Raw genomic sequence first — 18,566 nt, 5'->3', positions numbered from 1 at the left:
CATGACCTGACCAGATCACCCAATCAGAGGCGGCGCAGGCTGTGACGTAAGCGCTACAAACGCTGCGAGAAACCGCGGTTACTGGGAGCGCGCGCCGGCCGTTCCGTCAGGTGGGTGGGGTACGCGCGGTGGCGCGAGCTCGTCGCCGCGTGCCGGCTTGTCCCGCAGATGCGGCGCTCGGCCCGGCCATCCCCGCGAGCCGCGCAGACGCCCCCTCTCCTCCACTTCCGCCTAGGCTGCAGCCGAATAAAGCTGTCCAGACTCTGCCGCCATTAATCCCGGGCGATGGCGGCTGCAGCCGCGGGCTCGGGTCAGAGTGAAACATGGACGCTTGCTTCCTCGTTGTGGGGCATCCATCGCAGACTAAGGAGCCTTATAGTCGCTCTCAAGGTCACCGAGCTTGGGCGACTTAACTGGTACCCCACGGTGCCCGGTCTGCGCCCCGATGCAGGGTAGAGCCTGCAAAGTTTGCTCAACTTTCGCTTTCCCGCCTCGCCCAAACCGCGCGCGCGGCAAATGCGACTTGATGAGGCTGCATGAAAAAACAAAAAAAAAAACAAGACAAACGGTCACAGGGCTCACTTTCCCAGGAGGAGAGCAAGGTTTTGCATAGGTTGCCTTTACGCTCTGAGCACGCAGCTCCGCCATGCAGATGCTAGGAGGGGCACCTGCGGCCTTTGTAAGGGCTTTGCTCTGGCTGCCAGACCTGTGGGTCTCCCTGGGCCTCTACACACAGACCCCAGGATAGCTGAATACCCTCGTTTGACAAGCCACATCGTTTGCCTCCAGCTCCCAGACGTATCCTCGGCCTGGCCCCCCTCAGGCTACTCTGATTTATTGGGGAGACTTAGTTGTTTCTGCTTCCAAGAAAGGTCAAAATATTAACCAGTTTTTCAGACACAACTCTAATGCTTTTGTTCCCCTAAGGGAGTTGTGGTGCAGGCTACAGTTGTTAAACCTGTTTTTGTTGTGACCTTCAGAAGATTCTAGCAAAACTTCATTTCCTTCTAGATCTTTTTTTTTCTTTCTGGGTTAGACATGCCTAGTATAGTAGTAATGGGGCTCATTTGAACGTCCTTTTGTCTTTTTCCTCTCCTCCCTGCCTCATAATCTCAGCTCTTGGCCCAAGGGAACAGGAGTCGAACTTTATGTTCATACATTTAGTGAGTTCTAGGCCAGAAAGAACTTCTTGAGATACTTTCTGAAAAACAACAAAAAATCTGATGTATCTAAATGACTTGTGATATTCTCTGTTCCAAAATTTTTTGGTTTGTAAAACAAACAAGTAATGACTACCAGGCTGGTGAGATGGCTCAGTGGGTAAGAGCACCCGACTGCTCTTCCGAAGGTCAGGAGTTCAAATCCCAGCAACCACGTGGTGGCTCACAACCATCCGTAACGAGATCAGACTGGAGTGTCTGAGGACAGCTACAGTGTACTTACATATAATAAATAAATAAATAAATCTTTAAAAAAAAAAAAAAAGTAATGACTACCTTTAATCCCAGCACTTGGGAGGCAGAAAGCAGGTGTCTGGTCTACATAGTTCCAGGACAGCCAGAGCTACATAGAGAGACCCTGTCTCAAAAAAAAAAAAAAGTAAATAAAAATTAAAATTTCACCAGGCGTGGTGGTGGCGCACACCTTTAGTCCCAGCACTTGGGAAAGAGACGGGCAGATTTCTGAGTTTGAGGCCAGCCTGGTCTACAAAGTGAGTTCCAGGACAGCTGGGACTATACAGAGAAGCCCTGTCTCGAAAAAAAACAAAAGAAAAAAGAAAAAAAATAGATTTATTTATTTTATATATGTGAGTACACTGTAGCTGTCTTCAGCAACACCAGAAGAGGGCATCAGATCCCATTACAGATGGTTGTGAGCCACCATGTGGTTGCTTGGAATTGAACTCAGGACTACTTGAAGAGCACTGAGTGCTCTTAACTAGCTGAGCCATCTCTCCAGCCCTTGGTCTCGGTTCTTGAGGAGCAGAGGAACTGAGTCACACTCTAGCACACAAGGAAGGCCCCACCCCCATCGCCACTACAACCCCATCCCTCACCACTCCATACCCAGCCCTTCCTGTCCCATCTCCTCATGGTGACTTCTTTCCCACTACACCAGAGAAGTGTGAGGGCCTGAGAGCCCTCAGGTGGTACAGTTAGGCCTCAAGCTGTCCACCCAGGACACAGGTAGAGTAGGCTAAGGAATTGATCTAGGCTGCACTGTCTTAGTCAATAACCAGTAAGTACCTGTAGCTGTTTGGTCTCAGTAAGTTGTTCTGTAAATGTAAAGTAAACAAACAAACAAACAAAAGAGAAAATACTGGATTTTTGAAGGCACCCCCCAAAAAAAAAAAAAAAAAAAAGATGTCTTAAATCATTTTCCCATTGACTTCTTTTTGGACCTTTGGGAGATGTTTTGTTGTTGTTATTGTTGGGGTTTTCAACTTTTTTTTTTTTCCGAAACAGGGTTTCTCCGCATAGCCCTGGTTGTCCTGGAACTCACTTTGTAGACCAGGCTGGCCTCGAACTCAGAAATCCGCCTGCCTCTGCCTCCCGAGTGCTGGGATTAAAGGCGTGCACCACCACGCTTGGCTCAACTTAATTTTATTTGAGACAAAATAAATTTATTTTGAGTGGTACATGCCTTTGATTCCAGCACTTAGAAGGCAATTTAACTTAATTTAATTTTGAGGCAGAATCTCACTACCCTGACTGTCCTGGAACTCACTCTGTAGACCAGGCTAGCCTCACTCAGAGATCCACCTGCCTTTGCCTCTCTGCCTCTCTCTGCCTCTCTCTCTCTGCCTCTCTCTCTGCCTCTCTCTGCCTCTCTCTCTCTGCCTCTCTCTCTGCCTCTCTCTCTCTCTGCCTCTCTCTCTGCCTCTCTCTTTCTGCCTCTCTGCCTCTCTGCCTCTGCCTCTGCAGTGCTGGGATTAAGGACTTTTACCACGATGCCTAGCTTTGGTTTGGTTTGGTTTGGTTTGGTTTCTTGTTTTGGGAAATATGCTCTCACAATATAGTCAGTCTGGGTTAAATGAGACCTTGTCTCAAAATGTACAAAAACAAAAAAAACAAAAAACAAAAAACTGGAAATGGATAGACTATTTCAATGTTAGGCCTGTGGGTTCAAAAAGCAGGAGAACCTGGGCCAAGGGCTTCACCCTTTCCCTAGCTCCCAAGATGTGCTGACACCCTCTGAAGAATCTTCCTACCCTAGCAGGTAGCAAGGTTAACAGAGGATTCCACAGAACCGTTTGAGAATCCTGCATGCCTGGAGGACAGGAAGCTGGACCGTAGCTCCCAGCTAGCCAGCCACCAGGGTGCAATTTCCCAGGTTTGCTGGGCTTATTTGTCTGTGCAACATGTGTGCTTGGTGCATGTTGAAGCCAGAGGAGGGTATTGGAGCTCCTGGAGGTTACAGACAGTTGTGAGCTACCATGTTGGTGATGGGAATTGAACTTGGGTCCTCTGGAAGAGCAGCCAGTACTCTTAACTACAAAGCCAGCTCTCCAGCACCTGACTTTTTTTTTTTTTTTTTTTTTTTAATTTGGGGTTGGGGGTGGTATGCGGTTGAGGCAGGCACCTACTGCACAGCCCAAGCTAGTTAGAACTTGAAACACCTCTTGCCTCAGCTCTGAAGGGCCAAGGTGAACAGTCACCTGCTTTTTTTTTTTTTTGAATTTCCATTTTTTATTTTATGTGCGTAGGTGTTTTGCCTGCCTGTATACTTATGTACTATGTGGTGTCTAGTGCCTGTGGAGGCCAGAAGGGGTCATCAGATCCTCTGGAACTGGAGTTACAGAAAGTTATGAACCCCTATATGGTGCTGGGAATTGAACCCAGGTATTCTACTAAAGCAGCCAGTGCTCTTCATCACTGAGCCATGTCTTTATTTGTATTTGTGTGTGTGTGTGTGTGTGTGTGTGTGTGTGTGCACGCGTGTGCATGTGTGTAACAAAGTTGGGATTTATGGAGCTGGAGAGATAGCTCAAAGATTAAGAGCACTGACTGCTCTTCCAGAGGACCTGAGTTTGGTTCCCAGCACCCACATCAGGTGGCTCACAATTACCTGTAACTCTAGGGTCTAGGGAACAATGCTCCTGGGATCCAGTGTCCTTTCTGGCCTCTGTGGACACCTAAACATATGTGGCAGACACAGGGTGTCTCTGTGTAGCCCTGGCTGTCTGTCCTAGAACTCACTCTGTAGACCAGGCTGGCTTCAAACTCACAGATCCATGTGCCTCTGGCTCCTAAATGCTAGGATTAAAGGCATGAGCAACCCTGGCTCAGCTGCTATCTTGTCTTAACAATGGGAAATAACATAGGTTCCTATTGCAGAAGTAGAGACTGTAAATACCTTAAATATGACTTCACCTCTTCATTTGAAATTATTCTGAGGTTTCCAGTCACTGTCTGTTAATTATCTGCTTTCTCCTGGTCGGGTGTCTCCAGCCTGGGACTTTACTGAATCCTTTTGAGTAATTCCACAGTCCTGGCTTCACACCCTGAACCCCACCACATCTCCCTAACACGAGTAATTTTTTTTTTTAAAGATTTATTTATTTATTATATAGTACACTGTAGCTGTCATCAGACACACTAGAAGAGGGCATCAGATCTCATTACAGATGGTCGTGAACCACCATGTGGTTGCTGGGATTTGAACTCTGGACCTTCGGAAGAGCAGTCGGGTGCTCTAACCCACTGAGCCATCTCACCAGCCCAACACGAGTAATTTTTAACCATGGTTTTTTTTGCCCTCAGATTTACTTGACCTGTAAATTGTAACTGTCATTCTTTTTTGTTTGTTTGTTTGTTTGTTTGTTTTGTTTTTCGAGACAGGGTTTCTCTGTATAGCCCTGGCTGTCCTGGAACTCACTCTATAGACCAGGCTGGCCTCGAACTCAGAGATCCGCCTGCCTCTGCCTCCCGAGTGCGGGGATTAAAGGCGTGTGCCACCAAGCCTGGCTATCACTGTTTTTTAAAAGAAAATATTTATATCTTATGTATATGAGTACACTGTAGCTGTCTTCAGACACACCAGAAGAGGGCATCAGATCCCATTACAGATGGTTGTGAGCCACCATGTGGTTGCTGGGAATTGAACTCAGGACCTCTGGAAGAGCAGTCAGTGCTCTTAACCTCTGGACCATCCCTCCAGTCCATAATTGTCACTCCTGATAATACTCAAGCCTTGTTGTTCAGCCTTTCTGCAACCCCAGCTACCCACCTCCACCCCTACCCCAATTCATACAGGGAACCTGAACCCAAAGGAGCGCACTTTGGCTCCTCTGCTTGGCCCCCTGAGGCTGCTCAGCTCTGGAGTGTCCTAAGAGTTTTTCCTCTGTGGATTTCAGCTGGCTCCTCCCTCCTTGTGGGTGGCCAGGGTCAGCTGTGGGTTACCTTTTTTGGTTCTCAAAGGAACCTTGTAAAGGATCCTGGCTAGAAGAAAAATGCTTGTTCTTGATAAGTTAGTTCTCTCTGCCAGAGAAATGAGTCAACTCAAGCCAGATATATATATAATATATACATATGAGGAGGCCAGGGAAGTTGCCAAGGGAGGAAATAAAGGGGAGAGGAAAGAGAAGGGGGGCGGGCGTGAGAAGGAGGAGGATGGAGGGAGAAATCAAAATGTCTGGGTTATATAGCAAAGAGCCTCTGGGGGAAGGGCAGCCCAGTTCCTGGGCTGGAAAGCAGGGTTTAGGGCAGGGTATGCCAGGTAGGGACTGAGGGATGCTGGGAGAACCTGGAGGTCAGGTCTCTTTGGTATGTTAAGTTTGCACCTCAGTCCCCTGTCCCAGGTCTAAAGCCTAACAGTTTTTAGAGCTGGGGAAGTCAGCCATGTAGATGGAGGTGGCTTTGTTTCAGTACTCCCAAAGTCGCAGGCCAAGCAGGTCTGACTTCAGAAGCAGCTGGAGGGGGCGGGTTGGTGACAAGGCTCCCAGTGTTTTTAATTCTGTGCTTTGTAAAATGTTTGTCTTGATTCAGCTCCCAAGGTTCTAAAGTTTGCACATCAGCCCCCACCCTCACCCCCACCCCCTATTTAGGAGGATTTTTTTTCCATTTTTTATTAGGAATTTAGGAGGATTTTGAGACTGGGTTTCTCTGTGTAGCCCTGGCTGCTTTTCCTCAGTGCCTGCTCCTGTAGGAACTGCTCCAGCTTCCTCCCTGGGCCTCTTCCTAGCTGACCTGTGTTGCTGAGGATTCTCAGTTCCTGCTTTGTCTGTCTCTGTTTCTTCATTCCTTAGGCTACCCCATAAACGCTCTCTCTCTCTCTCTCTCTTAAAAATATTTTTTTCTGGGAAGAGGTCTTCTTGTGAGTAGCCCAGGCTAGCCTTGAATTCAATACATAGCTGAGGATGACTTTGAACTCCTGAGGCTAAGATTTTGGAAAAGAGCCAAGGGTCAGCTTCCTTCCTTCCTTCCTTCCTTCCTTCCTTCCTTCCTTCCTTCCTTCCTTTTTGTTTTGTTTGTTTGTTTTGTTTTGTTTTTCGAGACAGGGTTTCTCTGTGTAGCCCTGGCTGTCCTGGAACTCGCTCTGTAGACCAGGCTGGAACTCAGAACATTCCTGTCTTTCTTGAGATAGGCTCAAGCTGGCCTTGAAGCTGAGAGACCATACTCTTGTTGGATAGTCGTCATTGTTAACTTGACTGGATTTGGAATCACCTCTGAGCTGGGCAGTGGTGGGACCCGTCTTTGATCCCAGTACTCAGAGCCAGGCAGATCTTTGCGAGTTCAAGGCCAATCTGGTCTATATCTCCAGTTCCCGGACAGCCAGAACTACAAAGACTCTGTCTCAAACCTCAAATAAATAAATAATAAACAAACAGAATCACCAGAGAGAGCTGGAAAAGACAGCTCAATGGCAGAGGGCTTGTCTACTGTGTAATGAGAGGTCCTGGGTTCAATCCTAAACCACAGAATAAATGTATAAATGAATTAAATAAGTGAGTTTAAAAATCACCCCAGGAGATTGGTGAGGCAGCCTCTCTGAATGTGTCTGTGAGACATATCCAGAAGCCCCACTAGATTAGGGTAGCACTGCTCATCCTATGGGCTATCCCCTCCCCATAAAGTAAAGGGAGAAAGTTAACAGAGCCCCCGGCACCCCCTCCCTTTTCTCTGCCTCCAGCCTGCAGAGCCAAGCCCCCCAGCAAACACTCCCATCACCAGGATGGATGTTCTGCCTCAGAACAGGCCCAGAAACCAGCGGCTGTGCGGAGGCCAAGTGACCAGGGACTGAACTCTCTACAACTCTCAGCCAAGTTAAACAAACCCTCGTTTAAGCTGTCACATCAACTATTTCTTCACACTGAAATGAAAAGAACACTAACCCCCTGATTAGAATGCCATCCAGTTAGCGTCTGCGCCCAGGAGAGTTATTAGGAACATTTAACTAGCTTCTACCGGCACTAATCAACATAGGCTCGGGAGGGTACCATGAGGCTGGCTGGAAGATCTGCACCGGTTTGGGTGGGTCTCACAGAGCAGTTCCCTACCAAGAACACCCTAGCATTTAATGACTTTAACCCCTCCCTCTGGTCCCAGAGGGAGGGGAACTGGGCTCAGCTTCTCAGTGTCTTTTCTCTGTTTTAGGAGGATCCCCTGTTGTTTGTTTCCTTTTGTTTTCAGGCCACTCACTACTTTCTTTCCCGCCCTTGCATGGAAAAGACCTCCCTAGAGGGAGGGGTCACCCCTAGTAGTTTTCATTTCTAAAAGTAAGACCACCAAAAGAATTCAAGGAGGGGTGTGTTGGATCTCACCCTTCTGGCTCCTGCCTTGCACCTGTATGTGCGGAGGCGGGGGTGGAGCAGGGTGGGGGAATCCGACATGTGTGTGTCCCAGCATCCTGCAGAAAGGACAACATCAGCCTTGCCTAAGAATGCTTTGCACTCAACTCCAGCCAGGTTGCTGAGATGCTCAACATCTGGCCAGTCAGCAGCTCCCAGGCGGTTAGAAGACAGTAAGCTCCTATCTCGATTTTTGGTTGGTGCCTTGTGACGAAGACCCACAACGCCGCGACTTCCTCGCCCTTTTCATCCCACATTGAAAGAGGAAGGAAGGAGTGAGGCGGCTTAAGTGAGGATTAAAACAGAGTTTTGAAAACTCCTAATTAAAGGGAAACATTTAGCCTGAAGTCCAGGGGGCGTGACTCTTGGGTAACAGCAGTCTCTGTGGATGGGACAGGGTGCTGTTGGGGCGTGCCAAGCCATCCCTGTGCCCCTAAAACTGGGGCCGGGGTGGAGTTTGTTGGTGGGGCGCCTGCCAGGCATGCACCAGGCAGTTGGTTTGAAGTCTAGATGGCATGAACCACGCGTGCACGTGTGAGCCCATCACTTGGTCAAGAAGTTCAACCAATCACCCTTGGTTGTAAAGCTGGGTCCAAGGCGGGTTGGGCCACAATGCAACCCCTAGAGATGGCTCAGCCAATAGAGGCACTGGGGCCAAACCTAGCAACCGGAATTCAACCCCATGCCCCATATGGTTGAAGGAGAAAACCAGCCAAATCCCACAATGGGTCCTGGGACACACGCACCCACACACAAACACATGCCGTAAATGTAATTTTCTTTTTTTTTTTTTTATTTTTATTTATTTTTTATTTTTTTATTTTTTATTTTTTTTAAATGACTTTTTTTTTTTTTTTTATTCATTTATTATATGTAAGTACACTATAGCTGTCCTCAGACACTCCAGAAGAGGGCGTCAGATCTCGTTACGGATGGTTGTGAGCCACCATGTGGTTGCTGGGATTTGAACTCCTGACCTTCGGAAGAGCAGTCGGGTGCTCTTACCCACTGAGCCATCTCACCAGCCCAAATGTAATTTTCTTAATCGAGAGAGAAAGAATGAAGGGCCCAGAGGGATGGCTCAGCTGTTAAGAGCGCTTGCTGCTTTTGCAGAGGACCCGAGTTTTGTTCCCAGCACCCACATCTGGCTGCTCACAGCCACCAGCTCCAGTGGTGGTGGGTTGTTTAATCTCTTTAATTAGGGGTGGGTAACAGGGCGGGGAAGATGGTGCAGTGGGTAAGGACACCTGCTTCCAAAGCACGGAGACTTGAGGTCATTTCCCTACCTCTCATGTAAAAGCCTAGTGTGACCTCCGACTAGGGGCACACATCAGGAGCCTCCTGGTTTGCAAGCCTGGCAGCTCTGGGTTCGGTGAGAGGCCTTGACTCAAGAGAATAAGGTAGAGAACTATAGGACAGGGCACCCAGTGTTCTCTGGCCTCCTGTGTACATATGGCCACACACTCAAGCACCCACCTACACATAAATGTTACCAACTCACAATTCCTGTCTTTTTACGGTGTGTAGAAGACTAAAGCTGACTGAAGTGGCACACACCAGTAATCCCAGCACAGCAAGGGTGAAGCCGGTGGATCTCTGGTTTACATAAAGAATTCCAGGGCAACCAGAGCTATATAGTGAGACCTGAATTTAAAATGATAGGAAGCGACCGGGAGGTGGTGGCATGCCTTTAATCCTAGCACTTGGGAGGCAGAGGCAGGCGGATTTCTGAGTTCGAGGCCAGCCTGGTCTACAGAGTGAGTTCCAGGACAGCCAGAGCTATACAGAGAAACACTGTCTCGAAAAAACAAAGCAAAGCAAAACAAAACGGAAGAGACTTAAAAACATGAGGGATAGAGGGGTGCAGGGGACTCCTTTAATCCCAGCACTCAGAGGCAGAAGAGGCAGAGGCAGGTGTGTATCTCTGAGTTCAAGGCCAGCCTGGTCTACATAGTGAGTTCCAGGACAGTCAGAGCTATATAGAGGGATCCTGTCTCAAAAACAAAAACAAAACAAAACAAAAACAACAACAACAAAAAACAAGCAGCAGCAGAAGAAACAGGTACATAGAAAAAGGATTTTGTTCTCAGGTTGTTTATGAGTTTACCCCGAAACTCGGCTCTCCCTAGAGTCTCATTATTTTGGTTTCCCTGAACCTCTTTCTCCGGAGAGCGGACCGCCAAGAATAAAGGGGAAGCACTCAGAGAGCTGTCCACAGGGACCACCCGCCCCGCGCCAGATGTGCTCTGTGGACCCAATGGGAGAGAAGGCGGTTAACCTTTTTTCTCAAGCGGCCAAAGATGGGCAGATTACCAGGGCGCTCTCCTCAGGTAAATACTCCCCACCCTGGCAGGGTAACTCTTCCTCCCTCTTTGCTCCTGTGGTCTGTGTAGTCTGGAGGGATGATGTGAGAGCCGCAGGCCACTGGGAGGCAGCAGCAGCTGCGGACCCGGAGGTACAGTTGGCCTCCTTCCTCTTCCACACCCTCCCCGCAGTCTTCCCAGGCACTGAGATGATGAAAAGTGAGGTAGCATTTTAAACAAAAAAAGAAAAAGGAAAACAAAACAACAAAACAGCAGCAGCAGCAACAACAACAACAAAAGCAACAAAGAAAAAACAGAGTCCTAAGAATTCTGGGACAGCCTCAAACTTACTAGGTAGCTGACAACAACCTTGAACTTCTGATCCTCCTGCCTCTACCTCCTGAGTGCTGGGCTTCAGGCCTGGATCGTCACATCCACCCCAGCAAGGAGGTTGGTTTATTTATTTATTTATTTATTTATTTATTTATTTATTTAGAGAAGGTGTCCCACTGCTTATCTCTGGCTGGCCTGGAACTCACAGTGAGCCACCTGCCTCTGCTCCCCTGTTTCTGATTTAAAGGGAGGCAGGAAGCAACTAAATTCACAAGCAAGCATGATAATCGTTCTCAAACCTGTGGCTTCTCCCCTCCCAGTTATCTGTGGGCTTTTGTTTGGGAACACTGTACTGTATTATTTACAGAAGAAATAATAAATGAGAATCCGAGAGGGCAAGGAAGGTCAAAAGATGCTAGATGGTAATTAGGCTAATTAGATAGTTGAAGGGGCCCCTGTGGGTGGTTATCCGCTGGGTTGCTAGCCGCATCCAGGCAGTAGGGTGCATCTTATTTTTGTTAATATTACACATGACTCACATGCTTCTGTCTCCCACGGCTCCCGAGTTTCCTTGTTTCACTCAGAAATTCCTCCTCCTCGTGAGGCTCAAAAGGACATAGGCCCTCTTCTGACTTTTTCCTGTGACAACTAGTTGCCTCCTATGGGTGACAGATAGTTTGGGGTTTTCCTGTGGTCTTCAAACCCACATTTCCCTAGCTTCTCAGTGTCCCTGGGGCTGTGTCAGGACGATCTGCTATTCTGGAACTTTTGTTTGTTTGAGACAGGATTTCTCTGTGTAGCCCTGGCTGTCCTGGAACTCACTTTGTAGACCAGGCTAGCCTCGAACTCAGAAATCCACCTGCCTCTGCCTCCCAAATGCTGGGATTAATGGCGTGCGCCACCACGCCCGGCTATAAGTTCCTTTTTAAGGTTTAATTTTATTATTTTAATTTATGTGTGCATCTGAGCATAAGTGTGTGCATGTGAGTACGGGGACCCAGGAGCTGGAGTTTCTGGCGGTTGGGAGCCACCTGCCATGGGTGCTTGGAATTGAACTTGGGTTCTGTCTTAGTTAGGGTTTTACTGCTGTGAACAGGCACCACGACCAATGCAAGTCTTATAAAAGACATTTAATTGGGGCTGGCTTACAGGTTTGGAGGTTCAGTCGATAATCATCAAGGCAGGGACATGGCAGCATCCAGGCAGGCATGGTGCAGGAGGAGCTGAGAGTTCTACATCTTCATCTGAAGGCTGCTAGTGGAAGACTGGCTTCCAGGCATCTAGGGTGAGGGTCTTAAGCCCACACCTACAATGACACACCTACTCCAACAAGGCTACACCTCTTAATAGGGCCACTCCCTGGGCCAAGCATAGACAAACCATCACAGGTCCTCTGAAAGAGTAGCAGTGTATACTCTTAACTGCTGGGCCATCTCCCCTGCCCTGTAAATAAATATATTAAAAACAAGCTCAGGGAAACAGCAGAGTGTTTGCCTGTCATGTACAAGTCCCTAGGTTCAATCTCCAGTAGAGGGTGCTGGACACTCAGAAACTGCTGCCTATTTTTGGTGGCCCTAGTGTATGTGGTCAGCCCCAGGACCTCAGCCATCTACAGCCACAGCATTGCTGCTCTCTCAGCATTTCTGAAGATCAAATTTGGCAATGTCTGGAAAGACAACTAGAAAAAAAAGATAAGAAGGGGGACATTCTGGGTCCCTCTAACACACACACACACACACACACACACACACACACACACACAATCTTGGGAGCTCTCAGTACACTGTAAACAAACCTGCAGAGCAGAGGAGCAGAAAGTCACCACAGAAGCCCCAAGGCATTCAGAACAACCCAAGGAGTAGCCTGGGAGTGTAGATTGACCCCAGCGGGTCTAATTGCAATCTGTGATCATTGCTAAGGCACCAGAGGCCTGTGTAGACTGATCTGCTGGGTGGAGAAGGGTAAATTAGAGATAACTAGGTGTTTTTCAGTGGAAAGAAAACCTGGTCCCTCAGTTAGCAATTACCAGCTGAGCCTTCCAGAACCAGTTATAAAACATGGTCACGAGGAAGATGAGCGCCGCGCCTGCTCAGGTAGGGCAAGCAAATGTAAGAGGATTCCATTAGCTTCCATGGAGGGTTTTGATTCTGACTTGTTGAGAACAATTGGAGGCTGGAACATTAGGAGAGGGATAAAAACCAGCTGTGGTGGTGCACACGTTTGATCCCAGCACTTAGGAGGCAGAGGCAGGTAGATCTGTGAGTTCAAGGCCAGCCTCGGCCTCATAGTGAGTTCTGGGCCAGCCAGAGATCTTGTCTCAAGAAACTAAGAAGAAAAAGAGAGGCTTAAAGATGCTAAATGGCCATGAACAGAGGAGAAAGGGAAGATAGTAGCCACTAGGGAAAGAGGCTTTTAAGACTGGAGCCCCTGAAGACTTTCTGACAGGAAGAAGGAGGGAGGCCAGGAAATCCAGGGACGGTGGAGCCCCTGAAGAGCCAGGAAACAAGAAACCAAAACCCAGGCTGAGAAATCCTCCTGGATGGGAGGAGCAGAGTTAAGTGGGTGAGAGCATCTGTATGTAGCCGGCAGCTGGGGAGGGGTGGCTCTCTGACTCTGACTTCTTCAGGATCGCTATTGGTGTAGGGTGCAATGGACCTGAGATGGTTGAGAAAGGCTGGCAAAAACCAAAGAAAGACGAAAAGCTTAGAAACAGCCAGGTGCCAAGAGGACACGCGTGGATCAGGTGTTTCATCTCAGCCAACTCACTAAGATTAAGAGGTGGGGACAGGATCTGGCACACAGACGAAGTTCTGTCTGAACTACAACAGTTTGGGGTTCATTGACAGAGATTGTCTCTAGGGTCCTGGGAAGTTTTGTTTGTTTGTTTGTTTGTTTGTCTTTTGGTTTTTCGAGACAGGATTTCTCTGTATAATCCTGGCTGTCCTGGAACTCACTTTGTAGACCAGGCTGGCCTCGAACTCAGAAATCCGCCTGCCTCTGCCTCCCTAGTGCTGGGATTAAAGACGTGTGCCACCATGTCCGGCTGGAAGTTTTGACTTGGCTCACAGAGGGGGAAAAAAAAAAAAGATGAAAAGCCAAACTTGGGAACCAAACCAAACAGAGTGTAAAGGCCCTTGTGGGGTAAGATGACTTTGTGACGGGTTGCTGGGAGGTAGGAAGAGAAACAGGAGAGCTGGGTGTGGCCAAGGCCTTGGAAGTGACAAACCTAGCACTTGGAAGCAAAGGCTGAGTGAGTGTGAGTGCACCCGAGCAGGAGTGTGTGTGTGTGTGTTTGTGTGTTTGCTCTTGTAGAGACCTGGGTCCAGTTACCAGCAACTGTTTCCTGGCGCTCAACTGTGTGTAACTTGAGGGTCTGGCGCCGTCTTCTGGACGCTGAGTGCACTTCATGCGTGTTGTACGCTGACAGACATGAAGGCAAAAGAGCCACACACATAAAGTAAAACTAAAGGCTAAAAATATCCACCCTGGTCTCCAGCCACAGAGCCTCCCTCGGTAATAGTGTCTTCTATTACCTGTTTCTTGGGCATCTTTCCATATTCTTTGCATATGCAAACCACCCTTCTATAATCTCCTTTTGAAAACACCACCTTAAAAGTTAATCAGAAAAAGACAAGCAGGGTCACTCAGACCCCCTGGGGAGGCTGAAGCAAAATTTCCAAGAGTGAGGTCAGCCTGAGCTACATAATGAGGTCCAGACCAGGCTGAGATACAGCAAGACCTCTTCTCGAAAACAGAGGGGGAGGGGAGGGAGAGAGTGTACTGTCTGGCAGAACAGCCTGTACTCCTCACCAATGAGTCAACTCTCCAATGTACATATGTAAAAAACATGGGATTAAAGCATGCGCCACCACGTCTGACTACATTGTAATATGTTAATAACATATAATTTTTATATAAAATATGTATTTTTAATTTAAAGCTTTTTATTAACTTTAAAATTTGTGTGTGTGTGTGTACAGGTACACACCCAGGGTCAGAGGTCAATTTGCAGGAGTCACTTCTTTCCTCCACCCCCATGAAGCCCAGGGATTGAACTCAGGTCACCAAGCTTGACAGCAAGCACCCATATCCACTGAGTCATTTCACTAGCCCTATTTTAGATCTTTTAAAATTATATATTTTAGCTGGGCATTGTGGTACACACCTTTAATCCCAGCATTTGGGAGGCAGGGGCAGGCAGATTTCTGAGTTTGAGGCCAGCCTGGTCTATAGAGTGAGTTCCAGGACATCCAGGGCTATGCAGAGAGACCCTGTCTTGAAAAACAAAAACAAACAAACAAACAAATTTATATATATTAGAGTTTGTGTACCTTGCCAGTGTGTCTGTGGAGGACAAAGGGAGTCAGGTCTCTCATTTTACTATGTGGGTCCTAGGGACTGAATAAAGGTCTTCAGGCTTAGCTGCAGGTATCTTTTTTTTTTTTTTTTAAAGATTTATTTATTGTCATATGTAAGTACACTGCAGCTGTCTTCAGAAACACCAGAAGAGGGCGTCAGATTTCGTTACGGATGGTTGTGAGCCACCATGTGGTCTCTGGGATTTGAACTCAGGACTTTGGAAGAGCAATCAGTGCTCTTAACCGATGAGCCATCTCACCAGCCCAGCTGCAGGTATCTTTTATCTTTATAGGTTGAGTCATCTTGCCAAGTTTTTTTCTTTTGATAGAGTCCCATGGAGGCTAGTCTGGACTTGAACTATCCAAGGATGACCTTGAACTCCTAATCTTCCTTCCAAGAGCTGGAGTAGCACCCAGTTTGTTCACCTAGGTGGAGGGCCTGCTTGCTTATCGCTTTGGATTTGAACCACAATTAAATACTATTTAATTAATAAATAAAGCCCAGCCGGGCAGTGGTGGCGCACGCCTTTAATCCCAACACTTGGGAGGCAGAGGCAGGCTGATTTCTGAGTTCGAGACCAGCCTGGTCTACAGAGTGAGTTCCAGGACAGCCAGGTATACACAGAGAAACCCTGTCTCGAAAAACCAAAAATAAATAAATAAATAAAGCCCAGTGGAGGCAAAGCATCTCCTGTGAACTCCAAGCCAACCTAGGCTACAGAGCGAGTTAAAAAACAAACCCACAAGACCTGTGTGTGTGTATGTGTTTACGTTTTCAAAACCTTTAAAGGATTCATCATACAAGGTTCGTTCATAATGCAAGCAGCCACTCCCTAATTTGCTTTGGAAATGTTGACATTTGTGTATTGGATTTTCTTAAATCAGGAAGGAGCCACATCTGTGAACCACACCCTGAACGCTTGAGTTTGTTACTGGCAAAACCAGCCAAGCAAGTGTGGGGTTACAAAATAAAACCACAAAGGTAGTCCACAGAGGCAGAGCTGCTGGGGATTTGTGGGGAAGGGGTACTATGCCACACACAGGCACACTTGAGCATGCCACACACGCACACACACACACACACACACACACACACACACACACCTACCTCAGCCTCAGGGAAAGGGCCTGGAAGCAACACCCTCTCCCTCATAAACCAGGAAACTAGCACACAAAACTGGACCCTGCCTAAGAAGAGAGATCATGCCTTTTTATTTTTAAAGGGATAATAAGGGCTAGAGAGATGTCTCAGTGCTCCCTGTTCATATCAGGTGGTTCCTAACCACCGTAGTTAGAACTCTAGTTCTGACAGGCGTGGTGATGCAAGACTTTAATCCCAGCACTCGGGAGGCAGAGGCAGGCAGATTTCTGAGTTCGAGGCCAGCCTGGTGTACAGAGTGAGTTCCAGGACAGCCAGGGCTACACAGAGAAACCCTGTCTCAAAAAAAAAAAAAAAAAAAAAAAAACAACCAACCAACCAAACAAACAAACAAAAAACAACCCACAAACAGAACAGGAAGTGAGTTTTTTTTTTTTCAAATCCTGATGATGGTGATGGACAATTGGGCCTTTTCTCCTTTTACCTTGTAAGAAACAGACCTTCAGGGGCTGGAGAGATGGCTTAGCAGTTAAGAGCACTGACTGCTTTTCCAGAGATCCTGAGTTCAATTCTTAGCAACCACATGATGGCTTACAGCCATCTGCAATGGGATCTGATGCCCTCTTGTAGTGTGTCTGAAGACAGCTGCAGTGTAGTGATATAAGTAAAATAAATAAACCAAATAAGAGAAAAAGAGAGATCTTTAGTCTACAGTAACAAATTCAAGTTACTAATAATCAATACCACACAAAAAAGGTAAAAATAGTATGACACTCTGGTCCAAGCCAGTGGTTTTTACTCTATTTTGTTTGTTTGTTTATTTATTTATTATTTTATGTGTTTGAGAGGTTGCCTGAATTTATGTCCCATATGTGAAGTTCCTGAAGTGGCCAGAAGATGGCGAGTGATTCCCCGGAAACTGAAGCTGCAGATGGCTGTGAGCTGCCTGATGGGTGCTGGAAATCAAACAGCTGTATTCCTAGCTGTGTTCCTAGCTGATGACATCCCTCCTGGCTCAAGAAGATGGTTTCTAAAATCCCTGATGGTAAGAGATTTTTCTTTCCCCACAGGCTGGTGCCCCAGAGGGCTACAATCTTTGCTTTGCATGTTTTAGCATAGCCTTTCAATTCCTTATCCTATCTGTTCAGGACACAGAGCTTTATTTAATGACTATTCCAGGGCTCCCTTCTCTCCTGATCATGAACTCAGTCCCATAGACAACTGCCTGCACTTTCCAACTAATGAGAGCTCTTAGATAAGCAGGCACCAACTGCCAGTTTCCAGTGTGAGAGTTTCCCACTTACCTGTGACTTTTTGGTTCATTTTCAGGATGAGGTCCACTTACGGCTCATTTGACCCTGGTCTGTGGCCATGGCCATGTTTGCTAGAGCACACATTTAGGGGAATTATTGGTTTTTGTCTTTTCAAGACAGGGTTTCTCTGTGCAGCCTCGACTGTCCTGGAATTTACTCTGTAGACCAGGCCTCACAGAGACCCCCCCTGTTTCTGCCTCTCAAGTGTTGGGAATAAAGGATTAAAGGTGTGTGCCACCTTGCTTTGTTTTGTTTTTTAAGATTATATATATATATATATATATATATATATATATATATACTGTCAATGTCTTCATTCACACCAGAAGAAACCAGAAGAAGGCATCTGATCCATTTAGAGATGGTTGTGAGCCACCCTGTGGTTGCTGGGAATTGAACTCAGAACCTCTGGAAGAGCAGTCAGTGCTCTTAGACATTGTGCCATCTCTTCAGCCCAGGGATTTTTTTTTTAAGACTTTGTTTTATTTTTAAAGTACTTACAACAAGTATGTTTGTCTGTGCAGGGGTATGGACACAAAATCACAGGTGCCTACGGATGCTGGAAGATGATGGTGGATCCCCTGGAGCTGAGTTTTTTATACACAGTAGTGATGGGAACCAAACTGACAGTAACTGCTGAGTCACCTATCCAGCTCCCACTTTCATACAAGTGGTCATCTACAAACCCTCTCAAATGAGTTTTGGAAAATCCTACTCAATATGTGACACCCCCCCCCCCCCCACAATAGACAGCCGTGGAGCCATTAAAGGGTCTGAGGAGTCCCAGGACTGTGAAAGTCACATGACTTTACTCTGCCCACAGCTTTGCTTCCTCCAGAAACATGGAGTGCATGGACCCAGACATCTCCACTTCTAGGGAGCATATGGATCCTTTATCAGTTGGCAGTTAAAACAGTCTCCAGTCTCTGAGAGGCTTTAGAAATCCCCAGAAGGAGCTGGAGAGCCTCCTGAGTCACATGGCCCTCCACCACTACATTTGGAAGTCTCAGAGGCTCTCTTGTCTCCCTGGGAGGTTCCCAGCCAGAGTGAGGTCAGAGGTCAGTAGACAGCATCTCCTTTTCAGGCTTCCAGATTTTTTTTTTCCCTGGGGGAACTTGTCTCCTCACTCTTCCTGTTCAGAAACTAGAGTTCTTCTCCTCCTTCTCCTCCTCCTCCTCCTCCTCCTTCTTTTAATTAATTTATTTTATGTATGTGACTATACTGTGGCTGTCTTCAGACACATCAGAAGAAGGCATAAGATCCCATTAGAGATGGCTGTAAGCCACCATGTGGTTGCTGGAAATATGAATTCAGGAACTCTGGAAGAACAGTCAGTGCTTTTAACCACTAAGCCCCCAAAACAAGAGTTTT

General features: G+C 47.2%; 1 long non-coding RNA gene across 3 annotated transcripts; it reads left to right on the top strand.

Moving 5' to 3' along the window:
• Positions 1-2: 2 nt before the first annotated feature.
• Gm16196 lies at positions 3-18,376 on the top strand. Of its 3 annotated transcripts, none has more exons than XR_876716.2 (3): positions 3-110; positions 16,761-16,927; positions 17,720-18,376. It is a non-coding gene; the product is annotated as a predicted gene 16196 (long non-coding RNA). The 3 variants fall into 3 exon arrangements; XR_876714.2 differs by having other exon boundaries at positions 16,731-16,927; positions 17,720-17,926; XR_876717.2 differs by lacking the exon at positions 3-110 and adding an exon at positions 10,630-12,518 and having other exon boundaries at positions 16,731-16,927; positions 17,720-17,984.
• Positions 18,377-18,566: the final 190 nt, after the last annotated feature.

This window comes from Mus musculus, chromosome 17, assembly GCF_000001635.26.
Source record: "Mus musculus strain C57BL/6J chromosome 17, GRCm38.p6 C57BL/6J".
Taxonomy (NCBI): Eukaryota; Metazoa; Chordata; class Mammalia; order Rodentia; family Muridae; genus Mus; species Mus musculus.
Note: the sequence above shows the minus strand (reverse complement) of the source record. Positions and strands in the feature narration are given on the sequence as shown.